We start from the raw sequence: 16,362 nt of genomic DNA on the forward strand, positions 1-16,362 counted from the left end.
ACCCTACCCTTTTGTTCAGATACTTTCGTGCTGCTAGGGTAGCTTACCATGCAGATTCCCAAGCTAGTTTAAGTGTCTTACATATCTTATTAGGTAATCACAGTTGGTACCTCGTAAATAGATGTTCTTACTTGCGTTCACTTAACCAACGTAATTACATACATTTGCACATCATATAAGAATTATAAATTAAATTTATACATAACATGTCAAGATGCATTAACAGGAAACAAAGACACAGAATTTATAGAATGCTTCTCTTTATTGATATCTTTAGATGATTACAGACTCTATCCGCCCTGCGCACACAGTAGTAGTGGTCCATGCACTCAACTGCGGACTTCCACCCTAGGCCTCTGCGCACTCAGCTATAGAGCCTCTACCTATGCTACGACCTGAAAGTTAGACTTCTTATGTCAGAGCTATGACTATCTTAGCAACTATTGAACTACTTAGAGCTTACTTACTTAGCTCCTTTTATACAATCCCATGGTCCGCGGACCATGGGTAGATATTTTACAGCCGACTTTACTTTACAAAAATAAGGGCGGAAAACCCTTTATGACACATGACACCTTCGCGCTCCGCAACCACAGAATGCAGAGTCTTTACAAGTTTATTACAAAATTCAACCCAAAACATGGGCTTTTAGCCCCAAAACTATCCTTGGGGGATCTCGTTCCGAATAGGCCCCCAACATAAACATCGTGACTTGCCCTCGAGTCACTCAGCTGGCATGGAGATCTTTGCGTGAAGCCCTTCCATCTCAACTCGTATGACCACAACCTCATGCGTGAACTGTGCAACTGCTTGCTTCGTGTCTTCGACCATCTGCTCGGTCACTACTCCTGAACTGTTGGCCTAAATCTTTTGTTGAGTGGCTTGCAGAGTTGCAACTTTTCCTTCAATAGAGCCTATCACCATGTAAGGCTCATCCAACCAGGGCTTTAGTCTTGCCTTCAACAATTCTTCCTTCTGTAGCGCTACATCCACCTGTTCTTTTAGCTGCTTGGCCTCCTGCAACTTTGCTAGTCTTATTGTCATCACAACGGTTCGCACTATGCCCCTGACCTCATCATAGTGTTGTCGTAGCTCGTGCACTTTCGTCTCTAGTCGATGTACATTGGGGTCCTCCTGCAAGCTTGTCAAGACCTCAAAACACTGTTCAAAAAGTTGTGTGAAGTCTGCTACCGCACTGTCCACCGCCACTACTGCTTCTGCGACAATAGTTTCCCACTGCTCCTTCACTTTTGGTGGAGTTGAAGGCTGGGCTTTCAACTATAATTCCGTGATTTGTAGGTTCAAATCCAATTGAACTTTCGCCATCTCAGTATGAGTGTCATGCACCCCCGTAGCTAGCTTGTGGATGCACACCTCGACTGGCTCCTCCTCAGGAATGGCCAACTCTGGGACCATTCAGCATGCCTCCTTGATGACTTGCATAATGTGCTTATTCCGATTGGTCACCTTGGTCACGACGGTGATGGCAGAGTCTCATTGTAGTGCCATCTGCTCATTTTTGATCTGCTGTTCACTGATCACTTGGAGGGCATGGTGCTCACGGTCCCTCATCTCTAAAATCACTCCATCTTGCAAGAGGTGGAGCGTTTCTCTAGGGAGCACTACCAGATTCAACCCTACTCCCTGTAGGGTGCTGACAGTGGGCCTGTCAGCTTTGTTCTTCATATTCAGTGCTCCATCAGGCAGCACTATCGCACTGGAGGCCTTCATGGGTAGCATTTCGGCAACCTCTAAAGTGACGATAGCCAGGATGGTAGACACCGTGCTAGTCTACGATGTGCAGTTTTGCAGCTCCTTTAAACCTGTCTAGATGTCCCCAAAGATTATCTACTGCTGCTGCTCAAACTGTTGTGGGCCTCTGCGGTGACATCCCTCACTGTTTCACCAATATCATGCAAATCGCCCTCTGTGAGGGTGATTGGGTCAAGTGATGTCTTAGTAGCCTTTGAATTCTTCCTAGACCCTCCTTTCTCCTGCTCCCTTGGACGCTTGATGTGAGCGTACATCACTTGTGGGTCCGCGTTGTGACGTTCAGTCTGCTTGTCTATATCCTTCTCTGTCTCAGGTGAAGGAGACCTCATGCCTTTGTGAGAACCTCGCTTTGTCCCACCTGTCTACTTCATTATCTGCTGCACAGCCTCATGTTTCGCCTGGGCCTTGTCAGTGGCCTCCTTCTTTCTCCTTTCAACTAGCTGAGTCATCTTTAGCCTGGCCTCCTCCTTCTTTTTTTGCATGGAAGACTTGCTTCCTCGCACTGCTAAGTTTGTTGTAGCGTGCCCTTTGCCGGCCATTGATCAAGTACTGCATTAATGGCGTCATCCGTTGCCAGGTAAGGCAAGTGGTACCATTTCTGCGTAGAGTCCTTCCTCACCTTGATGGACACATGGTGAAAGTCTGCTTTAAACTCTGCATAGCCCTGTAGGTTGGTGTACACCATAGGTGACAACCACGGTTTGTGATTGATGGCCATACGGATGTTCATCTCCATCAAGATCCAGAAGGTATTTCTGTCCTTGATTCGCTACGCATCCTTGGTCACCCACAGCGAAGCGTACTTCGCTGCTTCTAGTAGGTCTGGCGTGACTGAATGGAATTGACTGTCCTATGGCATCTCCCACACTACCAGCATAATTGACAGCAACAACCACGCATAGTGGAACGTCTTGCTGAGCTCCTGTGCCTCGCGACAATTTTCTACGAAATCTCCGCGAAGATAGTCTGTCCAGTTGAACTAGACTCCGTTGGCGCACTGGGCTTCTAGCACGAATACATGCATTGGTACCTCATCAGCACAACACTTCCTCATCACTTTCCTAGCTAAAATCTGCATAGCTACCTTTACAGCAAGGTCGCAGATGTTGGATATGGCATATTCTTGCAACTTCTTCACCAGTTTAAACTTTTCTTTCATGGATTCCGCGAGGGCCTGCTCACCACCATTTCCACCAAATATCATGGCCGGATTCTCTCCTGTATATGAAAACCAAATTATCCTGTGAATCAATCTATCTATGATGGGTATTGGCTCCTCTAGCCACAGACACCCATCATGCACCAAGCACATCAGCTACTTGATGACCAATACGGTAACCAGGGTGTGCTTGTAGTGCGACACCCAAAGCAGGTTGAGAAACCTACCTTGTCTACTCCTCTGAGCCACCTCCATGCTCCAATGCGGTGCATCAGCTACTCGGTCACTAGGGATGGGAACTTCTCAGGATAAACCAAGTCCCAGTCCTTGAGTTTCAATAGAGGAACCTGCCCCAAGTGCAGTCCTTTGAAAATAGTCTCATCGGGCAGCAGAGGGGTTCACAGGGGGGTCTTTCTCTCATCGATGTCTTTCAGCACCTTGGTTTTGCCCTTGCATGGAGGGACATACTCAGGCAGTCGATTGATAGGCTCAACACCTTGGGTTTCAACTTCCTCCACATCAACTCCCACATTCTCATCATCCATCAGGATGTCTTCGAGTTCTTCCTCCTCCGTCCCTAATTTGATGGCTTTGCCCTTCTCTTGTGTGGTGGACTTTGATGGATTTCGCCTTGGTGATGCATGCACCGGTATGGCAGGATGCTTTCCCTTTTTATCCTTGTCGGTCTCCTTGGTTGGGTTGCGCTTTGGTCTCGGCATTCTCAGAGATTTAGATACTTCAACCTCTAGAGCAACTACTTCTGCCTCCATCTCAACTTCCACCACTGACTCCTCTACTTCGGTATCTATAGCTTCTATAGGTGCCGACATAATTCTTTCCAACAGTGCTCACAACGTCTCTAGTAAGTTTACAAACACTGGAGTCGATTTCAAAGCATTGAAGAATTCTCGATTCATGTTTTCCTTAGAGCTCGACAACTCAATTCTAAAAATGCCAAGTGTTTTTCATTGGAAAACCACTTGTAATTTATAGGGCATTTTGAATTCAAATCTAACCGTTCTCCCCAAATTCGGTTATTAATGCTGGATTGGCGGAAGATGTTCAAGGATATGACCCATAAATTTCATATTAAATGTCAGCTGCCCACTCCATTTGGCCACATTTCTACTGTCAAATCATGAACAATGACTTTAACGGTCACTTTTTGGCTGACCTGTGTGATTTCTCCCTGGCTAGCTCAGCTCCCTTCGCATTGGCACCAACCCTGTGACACTTCCTTGCTTTGCACAATCATCCAATCACACAACTCCCCAACTTGGGCAATGTAGTTTATAGTCCCCCGCCTCATTTCAGTTGCCTGGAGTGCTAAGACTATGCTACCTTCATCTAGTCACATGGCTAGACCGCCGGTGTATGGCTTCAATCAACTGCCATTCACCTTTCCTGGGGAGGGTTCTCCATTCAATTTGACCAGTTGTACCACTTCTCTGTTGGTAATCCCCTTAATGACATAGGGCTCTAACTAGTGCATTTTGAATTTCCCTAGAAATTTATCAAAGTTGTTGTCATATAACAAAACCAGGTCATTTACCTTAAAGGTGCGCAACTTAATGTGCTAGTCATGCCATGCTTTTTAGCGTTGCTTTTGGACCTGTTGGTGAAATCCAACCAAAAATCTCTCTTCCTCAAGCTCGACCAGCTACATGAGCCTCTCCTCCAGGGCTCTGCGATACGTCATACCTATGAGTGCCGCTATGCGTAAACTAGGCACACGCCTAAAGGGAGTTTATCCGGTCAACTTCTTACATGTCGTTGGATAAGCCCATAGTACTGCAGGTATGTGTAGGTCCCAATCACTTCGCCAAGCATTGCAAACCTTAGCCAGCACGTTCTCTAGCACTTTATTGAATGCTTCCATCGTCCTGTTAGCCTGCGGGTGATAAGGTGTGCTCTTCTGGTGATATATCTGAAATTCCTCCATGAGCATGCTGATCGTATTATTCAAAAAGTGCATACCACAATCACTCATCAAAATCTTTGGACAGCCAAATCGTGTCAGTACATACTCAAAGAGGAAATTTGCAGCAGTCGTGCTTGTATAATCCTTTACATGCTATGCCTCCACCCATCAAGTCAAATACTCTGTTGCGGTGATAATTGTTGGGTGTGGAGCCTGATTATCTTCTATATTCAAAGGTATCACCACATAGGACCCCAGTTCAAAATGGGGGCGGCAACGCCGCCCGTAAAATATTCGCTGCAGCGCCCCCAAAGCTAAAAACAGCTGTAAACTTTCCTTGTAAAAGTATAGTAATTTCTAGTCAATCTGGGCCGTTCATTAGGCAGATGATCTGACGGTAGAACTTATGTTTAGTTTAGGGTTTTGCCCTAGAAGGCAACCCCTCTCTTTGTATGAGGGTATTGTATTTGAGGCTGTGCGATAGATGTGTATTCTGTGAGCGAGAAACAGAGAGGTGAGACTGTGAGAGAAAACAAAGGATATTACAGCGGATTTGCTGTAGGTTGTGTCTCTTCATTTTGCTGGATAATATAAAGGAAGGACTGGCTGTTCGGGGTGGACGTAGCCCAAACTGGGTGAACCACGTATATCTGTGTCTCTCTTGTTTTGTGCGTTTTTTGTGTTTATATTTCTGCAATATTTTATGTGTTCCATTGCTTCGTAATATATAATTTTCTAACAACTGGTATCAGAGCCGAAGGTCTATTTGGCTAATAAACTCGCAGGAAAGAAGGGTTCTTGGTTCGAGTGGGAGCAATGGCGGAAGATGGCAAGTTTAGGGTCGAGAAATTTAACGGCCAAAACTTCTCGATGTGGAAGATGCAGATGGAAGATTATCTGTATCAGAAATATCTATACCTACCATTGGGCGGAAAAACAAAGATCTCGACGGGTATGAAAGACGAAGAATGGAACCTTCTCGATAGAAAGGCACTCGGAACAATACGGTTGTGCCTTGCTGCGTCAGTCGCCTTCAACATTTCGAAGGAAACCACGACAGAGGGTTTGATGCAGAGATTGTCGAAACTATATGAAAAACCCTCGGCCTCAAACAAGGTATTTCTTATGAAACGGTTATTTAATATGAATATGTCGGAAGGTGGATCTATTGCAAACCATTTAAATGATTTTAATACAGTTACAAGTCAGTTAAGTTCTGTAGGGGTAAACTTTGATGATGAAGTTAGAGCTCTGTTATTCTTGTGCTCAGTACCAAAAATTTGGAATGGTTTGGTAATGGCCATTAGTAACTCCGTTTCTAGATCAAGTACTTTAAAGTTTGATGATGTTGTCGGTGCTATCCTTAGCGAGGAAATGTGACGGAAAAGCTCTGGTGAGACATCGGGAAATGATTTGAGTGCAGAGTCTAGAGGAAGAAAAATGGAAAGAGGAAAGAGCTCAGGATATCGCAGTAAATCAAGGAAAGGCAGATCCAAGTCCAGATCGGGGATAGTGTGCTGGAAATGTGGAAAGAAAGGACACCTAAAGAAAGACTGTAGATCTCGGAAGGGAAAAGAAGGAGATGCACAACAAGAAAACAATCATGAAGAAAATGTGACAGGTGAGGTGTTACAAGATGCTTTGATTCTTTCTTTCGAAAATATTACTGATTCCTGGGTGGTAGATTCAGGGGCTTCATTCCATGCCACGCCTGATAAGAAATACTTTCATGAATATGTTCAAGGAGATTTTGGACAAGTTCGTTTGGGTGATGATAAACCCTGTAAAATCATTGGAATGGGTAAGGTTCTTGTAAAATAGCAGAATGGAAACCAATGGCTATTAAAGGAGGTAAGGCATGTTCCAGATCTAAAGAAAAATATGATTTCAACAGGGCAGTTAGGTGGTGAAGGTTGTGTGAAAACTTTCACAGATAAAGCTTGGAAGGTCACCAAAGGAGCCATGGTAATAGAAAAAGGCGAAAAGGTTGGTACATTGTATTTATGCAATGGTATTTCTAACTCTGTTAATGCTTTAACTTCCAAAGGAGCAGATGCAGCATTATGGCATCATAGGCTCAGACACATGAGTGAAAAGGGGATGAATATTCTTCACTCAAGAAATTTGTTGTCGGGTTTGAAGAATGTTGATTTGGACTTCTGTGAGAATTGCATTTATGGAAAACAGAAGGGAGTCAGATTTCTCAGAGTTGGGAAAGAAAAGAAGAATGAAAAATTAGAGCTTGTGCATACAGATGTATGGCGACCTGCTCAGGTATCATCTCTCGGTGGCTCTCATTATTATGTTACTTTTATTGACGATGCAACTAGAAAAACTTGGATTTATTGTATTAAGAATAAATCTGATGTATTTGATACTTTCAAGAAATGGAAAGCTTTGGTTGAGATTGAGACAGGAAAGAAATTGAAGTGTCTTAGATCAGACAATGGAGGTGAATATTGCAGCAAAGAGTTTGATAGGTACTGTTCAGAGCATGGAATTCCCAGAGAGAAGACAGTTCCAAGAACACCACAAGAAAATGGTGTGTCAGAAAGGATGAACAGAACAATCATGGAGCGTGCAAGGTGCATGGGATTGCATGCAAGATTGCCTTTACAGTTTTGGGCAGATGCTGTAGATACTGTTGTTTATCTAATAAACAGAGGGCCTTCAAGTTCCTTGGATGGTGGTGTTCCAGAGGAAGCATGGACAGGTAAAAAGGTAAACTACTCTATTTTAAAGCCTTTTGGTTGTGAGGCCTTTGTCCATATTGATAAAGAAAATAGAACAAAGCTTGAGGCAAAGTCAAAGAAATGTACCTTTATAGGATATGGTGTTAATGATTTTGGTTATCGCTTATATGATTACGAAAATCACAAAATCATTAGGAGCAGAGATGTAATATTCAATGAAAAGGTCTTGTATAAGAATCAGTTGCAGGAAAAGAAACAGGAAAAGGAAAACAAGGAATTCGCAGTTCTTGATGAAATCACTGAAAAAGGAAAGGTGCTTGAAAATAATAATAATCAACAACCACAACAACATCAACCACCACAACAACAACAGGCACCCCAAACACCTGAAGGTGGTGTTAGAAGATCTACTAGGATAAGTAGACCCCCTGAACAATACTCTCCTTCATTATATTATTTATTGTTGACTGATTCCGGTGAACCCGAATGTTATGAAGAAGCAATGCAGGTTGAAAGCAGGAAGAAGTGGGAGGTAGCCATGGAAGAAGAGATGGACTCCTTAATGCATAACCAGACTTGGGATTTAGTCAGGTTGCCTGTAGGAAAAACTACATTGAAGAATAAATGGGTTTATAGGCTGAAGGAAGAAGATGGAGGAAAATAGAGGTATAAAGCTAGACTTGTGGTGAAGGGGTTTTCACAGAAGAAAGGTATTGATTTTGATGAAATATTTTCTCCTGTTGTTAAAATGACTTCAATCAGAACCATTTTAAGCCTTGTAGCAGCTGAATATTTGCATCTTGAGCAGTTAGATGTAAAGACAACCTTTCTCCATGGGGATTTGGAGGAAGAGATATATATGTAGCAGCCACAAGGATATGAGGTGAAAGGGAAGGAGAAACTAGTGTGCAGGTTGAAGAAGAGCTTGTATGGCTTAAAACAGGCTCCAAGGCAGTGGTATCTAAAATTTGACAAGTTTATGTCTGAACAAGGTTATACTAGATGTCACTCTGATCATTGTGTTTATTTGAAAAAGCAAAATGATGGCAGCTATATTATATTGTTATTGTATGTAGATGACATGATTGTTGCAGGATCTAACATGCAAGAAATAAATGTGCTCAAAAGAAAATTGGCAAATTCATTTGCAATGAAGGATTTGGGAGCTGCAAAACAAATCCTTTGTATGAGAATAACTAGAGACAGGAAAAATCATAAATTAACATTGTCTCAGAATGAGTACATACAAAAGGTGTTGAAAAGATTTAACATGCACAATGCAAAACCAGTGAGTACACCTTTTACTAGCCATTTCAAACTTAGCAAGGAAATGTGCCTAAAGACCCAAGAAGACATGGATTATATGTCTAAAGTTCCATATGCATCAGCAGTTGGAAGCTTAATGTATGCAATGGTCTGCACAAGGCCTGATATTGCACATGCAGTGGGAGTTGTAAGCAGGTACATGAACAATCCAGGAAAGGAACATTGGATGGCAGTGAAATGGATTCTCAGATATTTGAAAGGTACCACAAATAAAGCATTATGCTTTGGTGGTTCAAACATCTCCCTACAAGGATATGTTGATGCAGATATGGCAGGTGACAGAGATAACAGGAGGAGCACTACAGGATATGTATTTACTGTTGGAGGAACAGCTGTCAGTTGGGTTTCAAAAATCCAAAGTGTTGTTGCACTTTCAACAACAGAAGCAGAGTATGTTGCTGCTACAGAGGCTAGTAAAGAAATGATTTGGTTACAAAGGTTTATGGGTGAATTGGGTAAGGAGCATGATATGGGCACGTTATACAGTGATAGCCAAAGTGCCATTCATATTGCAAAGAACTCAGCATTTCATTCCAGGACTAAACACATATAGCTCATACGATCAGTGTTGGAAGATGGAGAGTTGAAGCTGGAAAAGATACACGCTAGCCAGAATCCTGCAGATATGCTAACAAAAGTTGTAACCAGGGAGAAACTGAGAATATGCTCAGTTTCAGTTGGTCTTCAAGGATGATGATGAAGATGAGAAACAACCAGGTCCAAAGAGGAGTCATTGTCTAGCAAATGGAGCAGCAGTGGAGTTGCTACAATCAGTCTCCAAGTGGGAGATTGTTGGGTGTGGAGCCTGATTATCTTCTATATTCAAAGGTATCGCCACATAGGACCCCAGTTCGAAATGGGGGCGGCAACACTGCTTGTAAAATATTCGCTGCAGGGGGGGTCTAGGGGGGGCGGCTGCGACCTTTGGGAGCCCCCCCCCTGGCGGGGGGTTTCAGGGGCAGTGCCCCCGAAGCTAAAAACAACTGTAAAATTGCCTTGTAAAAGTATAGTAATTTCTAGTCAATCTGGGCCGTTCATTAGGCGGATGATCTGACGGCAGAACTTATGTTTAGTTTAGTGTTTTTTTCCCTAGAAGGCAACCCCTCTCTTTGTATGAGGGTATTGTATTTGAGGCTGTGCGATAGATGTGTATTCTGTGAGCGAGAAACAGAGAGGTGAGACTGTGAGAGAAAACAGAGGATATTACAGTGGATTTGCTGTAGGTTGTGTCTCTTCATTTTGTTGGATAATAGAAAGGAAGGACTGGCTGTTCGGGGTGGACGTAGCCCAAACTGGGTGAACCACGTATATCTGTGTCTCTCTTGTTTTGTGCGTTTTCTGTGTTTATATTTTTGCAATATTTTATGTGTTCCATTGCTCCGTAATATATAATTTTCTAAAAATGTACCTTGCTCCCGTCTTTCCTTGGGGTTGGATGGGTCCCACAAAATCTGTCACCCATTTCTCAAAGGGTTGTAATGTCATCTTTGGATTCAGAGGCATCTCATCCCTCCGCGATGGTCTGCCAGTCCTTTGACACACATCACATGCTTTGCAATATGCTTTTGAGTCCTAATGGAGGGTTGGCCACCACAACCCTGTGCATAGAATCTTCTACGCGGTTGCTCTCCTTGCATAATGTCCTCCCACGGTGCCCCCATGAGAGTCTGCGAGGATGCTACTTCTTTCAAACTCTGGTACGTACTGTCACAATATCTCATCGGACCCCATTTTATACAAATGCCCCACAATGACAGAAGCATTTACTGCCCTCACCACTAACTCCTTCTTTTGCTGGATGGTGTATCATTCCGGGGTAGTTCTTATCGTTAGGAAATGTATGATATCTTCAAAATGACCATCCGTGACACACAGTGCAAATAGTTGCGCGTCAAGAAATCCTTCCTCCAAATTCGTGGGTGCTTGCCCTATTTCGATGCACGAAAGATGGTCTGGTCCCACGTTCAATCGTCTAGGCTTTATAATAACTTCAAAATCATACTCTTGGAATAATAACAGCCATCTCCATATTCCCCCCCCCAACACAGGCTTATTGACCAGGTATTTTAGTGCGAAGTGATTTGTATACATCTTAAAATGGCCACCTAGCAAGTAGTTTCTAAACTTCTGGAGCACGTATACCATGGCTAACCCTCTATGCTCGGTGGTGGAATAGTTCTTCTCCACCTTGGATAACCTTCTGCTTGCAAACACGATAGGATGGTCCAAGTCTTCTCCACCAGCCTGTGTCAGTACTGCTCCTAGCGCTATACATGACACGTCGACATGTACATGAAATTCCTTCTTCCAATTCGGGAATACTATAATTGGTGCGGTGACCATCTTTTCTTTCAATACATCCAAGCTCTTCTTACAGTCCTCATTCCAACAGAATGTGACATCCTTCTTCAACAAATTTTCCATGGGTATGGTGACCTAGGCATAGCCTTTGATAAACTTTCTTTAATATCTCGTATATCCTAGGGTAGCGCATAGTTGTTTCACACTCCTCGGAGCTTCCAGATTTAGTATCACCACGATCTTCGCGGGATCTACCATTAGTCCTTGCCTACAAACCACATGACCTAGTAGGGCCCAAAAAGGAACACATAATAGGCATTTCTCCAAATTGAGTGTGATCTGGTATCTTCAATAGGTATCCAGCATCAGGTGAAAGCTTTCTACATGGTGTTTCACCAGTCCAAACACAGTCCAATCATCAAAGTATACTTTGAGGAACTTATGAATAAATTCCTTGAACGCCACAACGACTACGTGCAAGAAAATCGCAAGTGCATTCTTTAACCCAAATGGAATTACAATGTACTGGAAACACCCCCACTCAGTTGCGAAGGTTGTCTTTCTCCTATCCTCTGGCGCGATTTTGATTTGGTGGTACCTCGAGAACCCATCAGTGAAGGAATATGCTTCCTGGCCACCTACATTGTCCAACACTTCATTAGTGAATGGAGTTAGGAAAGGATCATGTACGCAAGCCTCATTAAGCTTTCTGAGATCCACACATATCCTTATTTCATCCTTTTTCTTCTTCTCCTGTACCACCATTGGGCTTACCCAGTAAGATTCTTCCACAGGCTCAATGATGCCTGCAGTGAGCATCTTGTCTAACTCTAATCAGACCTTCTCCTTATAGTTTGGATTGAGACGGTAAGGTCTTTGCTTAACTGGCTTCGCATCGGGTTTCAACGTGATCTTCATAATGCCTAGGTCCCTGATTATCCCCTTTAAATCAATAAACTTGGTAGGGAACAAATCTTGGTATTCATGGAGCAATTAAGTGACCTTATCCACCGTCGCATCATCCCAGTAATCTCAAATCTTCTCAAATTTGGGCTCTGCCTCTGTACCAATGTTTACTTGTTTCGTTTTCAACGGTGCAGTTATATCATGATTCTTAATCTGTGGTCCTTCAACCTCATGGTGACCTTCTGTTTCAGGGATGTTAATTTTTCACAGATCCTCATCCTCTTCTTCAGTGATTATGTTATAGCATTCCAGTGCATGAATCAGCTGAGTAGCCCAATCAGGTTGAATCGAGTCAAAAGGATCCTGCGGTATCCTAAAGATTGTTGCTTTCACCTCTTGTAGCACCTCGTCAATACAGTTAAACCCATCTTCAAAGATGAATGTCACTATGAATCCTTCACGCATAATATCCCATTCACCTGTACCATGGTGAAGCTCTATTTCCACATACCAGTTCATCGGGATGACATCCAAGGTGTGATTGAACAAGTGCACCCATTTAGGTTGGGGCTTCTCTCCATAAGCTTGAGCCCATTTGGCCAAGTGTGCATGTGGATCATCATGCCCATCATATTTATTTGTTAGTCATACCTTCGACTTCCCAAAGCGTGTTCTCATCATCCTCATACATTCGTGCCAATCATCAAAGCTTCCCTTGTGCATACCCTACCACCTTGCAGGCATAGCACATAGTGCCCAGTCCAACGCTTGAAAGCGCTAGTTTTCTAGTACCTCCCTCTTAAATGCATCCAAAAATATATTTACATCATCCAAGCCATCATAAGTGGGTATATTTCTTACCTCTGATGACACACAATGCATCAACCGGGTCATCATGTTACATCTTAGTGTAGTTACTTCATGTCATTGATTTTGCCAATGCTCTAATTCTGCATCAGAGTCCGAGGTGCAGGAACTCTCGCGATCCCATGTAATTATTCCATCCACTGTTGGATTCACCCAATCTTGGTCTTGCACTGTTATCTTATAAATACAGTCCAGATCGTCATCACTCTCATAATTGCAGACTGGTTCAGTATAGCGCGGTCCTTCAGCATGATCTAGGGGTACTATTACATGGAGCAATTTCTTCTCAAATATCATCTTCTTCTTCTTTAGGTTGATTGCCCTGTTCATATCAGTAGCCTAATCAATTCCAAGGAGCATAGGGTAGGGGTTGCTATCATCCACAATTTCTATTACTTCAAAGTCAGCCAGCGCGCTCGCACCTTCAATATCTACAAGCACCCCCTGCAACCACCCCATGGGGATGATATTCTGTTGGTTCGCCTTCCTTAGCTGAATCAGAGACAACTATAGTGTGGTTCTCCCCATCCATTCCCAAGTCTACTTCGATAGGATGTTCGCACCTAAACCTAGGTCCAAAATAACCTGATCCATTTCATACTCTCTTATCTGCGCAGTTAGCCTCATATCTCGTCTCGTCCTTGTTTTATGCTTACCAATATTTCATACTACACGCGGCTCACCTGGAGTGTTTCTGGCGCATCTATTTATGAGCTCCTGTAACCCTTTCACAACCTTTTTATTGCGTAGTAACTTCATGCAGGTCTCTAGGAAGGTTGTAAGCATAGAGGGGTCCATCTCCTGATCAGGCCTATCCTTGCTCCCTGAGGTGGAGGCCTTAGCGAAGCTCTTCTTTTCTTCCATGAATGTTTTGCATGTGCATTCCAAATCAAACTCAACCTCCTTCACTATAGCTTTGCGAAACCATGTGTTGTCTTTGGGCTATTTCCCCTTGTCATCTCTTGTTGTGATTCCACTATGGAGCACTATATTCACGTTCGGATCCTCTTCTTTTGGCTCAGACCTCATCATTTGCAGGTTCTGAGTTGCTTGAGGTGGTAGCGCCCCTTTGTCGCGTGTCCTTGCTATTAATGTAGGACAGTCTTCTATTTCATGATTAAAGAGAGTGCAGTACTTTCACGACGGACGCATTGGGTTAGTGCAATTGTGGGCATAATGTCATGGTCCTCTGCAATTGTAGCAGATCAGCTGTCCCCGACCTCTGCCAGGTCCTCCTCTACCTCGGCCTCATCTGCGCCCCTGAAAGCCTATCCATGCCATCCCCGTGCTTTGGTCAGGGGGTCGCGTTTCTGCCTGAGCCCTATAGGTGGGAGTTCTATCGATCATTAGTTCATAGCTTCTTCAATTACACTCATCATGCCCTACCGACCTACATAATTTGTAGAGCAGTTATTGTGGTGTCTTTACGAACTTTTGTAGCAAATGACAGCTATCCGTGACATGTTTTACTACTACCTAACATATAGCGCACCACAATGCAGGCCCCGTGCTTGGTCCTACCTAAGCTTCCAACCTCAAAGGCATTGGTCCTCCTCCTGCAATGTATTTCGCAAAGACCAGGTAGTGGTATTTGTCATGCCCCTAACCCTTGAATTTCAGGCACCATACCTCTTCACGCACCTCTTGTCGAACTCTTTTGTCCTGCTTTAAACTTTGTATGTCAAGGCAAAGGTTTTTCAACAGCGCATGGACCTATTGAACCCCCATATTTGGATCTTGCATCGGGGTTTCATGCAGTCTCGTTGCAATCTCCAAGGCCTCAGTCTGAGTTGTTATCTTCTGTTGTGACATCAAAACCCTTAGGTGTGGCAGGAGTGAAGCTACAAACCACTCGTGATGCTATCTGTCCGTTAAGTTCATGTTAGCTTCGCAGATTTTACAATTCAACCTCTGATCTAATTCCCAAGGTGTCTCACCTAGTTGCATCGTGATTTCCTTGAACCCCACAATTGACAGTGCCTCAGATTTAGGCTTACTGAATTCTTTATTCAGTTCTGTCTGGATGTCTGCCACTCTAGCATTCGGGTTATCATTAGAGTACTTGATGTACTAGGTTAGCACATGATCCTGCAGAGCACTAACCAACATTTCCTTCTTCATGTGATCATCTGTAATGCCTTGAGCTTCCCATACAGCTTTCACGATGAACCAGAACTGGTCTGGGTCCTCATTTCCCAAGCCTTTGAAGAAAGGAAACTTCACTGAGTTTTCCATACTGAACTGCGGTGGAGGCAGAGGTGGTATGGGTGAAATTGCTAGTGATGGTGGTGAAGTTGGAGTGTGTGGGTGGAGGTGGAAGTCACGAGAATCCTTGTCTTATTAACTGAATAGCACTTCATGGAGAAGCCTATTTTACTCCTTCTTCGTGATCTCGTGGAGGTGAAATTAATGGACTATATTCAGGACCCTTTCTCCCTTCGTTCTTGTAAGTTTTTTTGCTTCGCGTAGCCTCGAACATCAAGGTAGATGCATAACTCTTTTTTCGCACAATAACATTTCAATCTAGGTATTCAAAGATTTCAAGTACTTACCTCATGGTCCTTTGAAAAAGGCGCTGCTCCGCCTCGCTATAGCTGACTGAGGTATCGACTGCAATTCGGTTACAAATCCTCCTATGACATGATCGAGCCAATGATCGATAGCGCGGGCGATATTATTCTTAGATGCTTCCAATTTCTATACCAGCTCCAGGGTCCCAACAATAGGACCGTCAAGTCTCCTCCTTCCTTGGTTATTTGCTAGCTTTGCGATCCAATCGTATAGCTCAATCGGAAAGGAACAAAAGAAGATCTTGTGGACCTCTGTATATAGGTACCTGTCCAGTCACTGTTCCTTTGTCAGTCATGGGTTCCTGTTCTCCTGTGCTACGAATTCATGGATCTTCCTATCCAACCAGTCCCCGATCTCTTTCTTAGTTGGATTCCAGTGATACGACATCACACATCTCTTATGCAGATTTTGGTTTCGGCAACATAACCATTTGTTGGCTTGTTGGGGCCTAACCCAAGTTTAGAGTTAGTTAGCCAAACAAATCCCTACACTACTGTCCCTTTCGGCATAAACCTGTGGAGCGCGAACTGAAGTCTCACTCGAAACAGTATGGGGGGATGCTGGAACCAAGTTTCTGCACCTTGAGATGGTTGCGATGTCAACTTATTCCTTCTATTCCTGCCTTCGCGCAGGTCACTTAGTTCTAGGGCTTTCTAGCCTAGCCTTCTATTCCACCCATCAGTACCTCCACGAAAAGGTATGATTGACCTTCGGGCAGCCCTACCCTTCGGTTCAGATACTTTCACGTTGCTAGGGCAGTGTGCCATGCAGATTTCCAAGCTAGTTTAAGTGTCTTACTTATGTTATTAGGAAATCACAGTTAGTATTATGTAAACAGTTTTTCT

The sequence above is a fragment of the Pinus tabuliformis genome, chromosome 3_2 (assembly GCF_031772625.1).
Source record: "Pinus tabuliformis cultivar Carrire ecotype Pingquan chromosome 3_2, CPIR1, whole genome shotgun sequence".
In the NCBI taxonomy this organism is placed as follows: Eukaryota; Viridiplantae; Streptophyta; class Pinopsida; order Pinales; family Pinaceae; genus Pinus; species Pinus tabuliformis.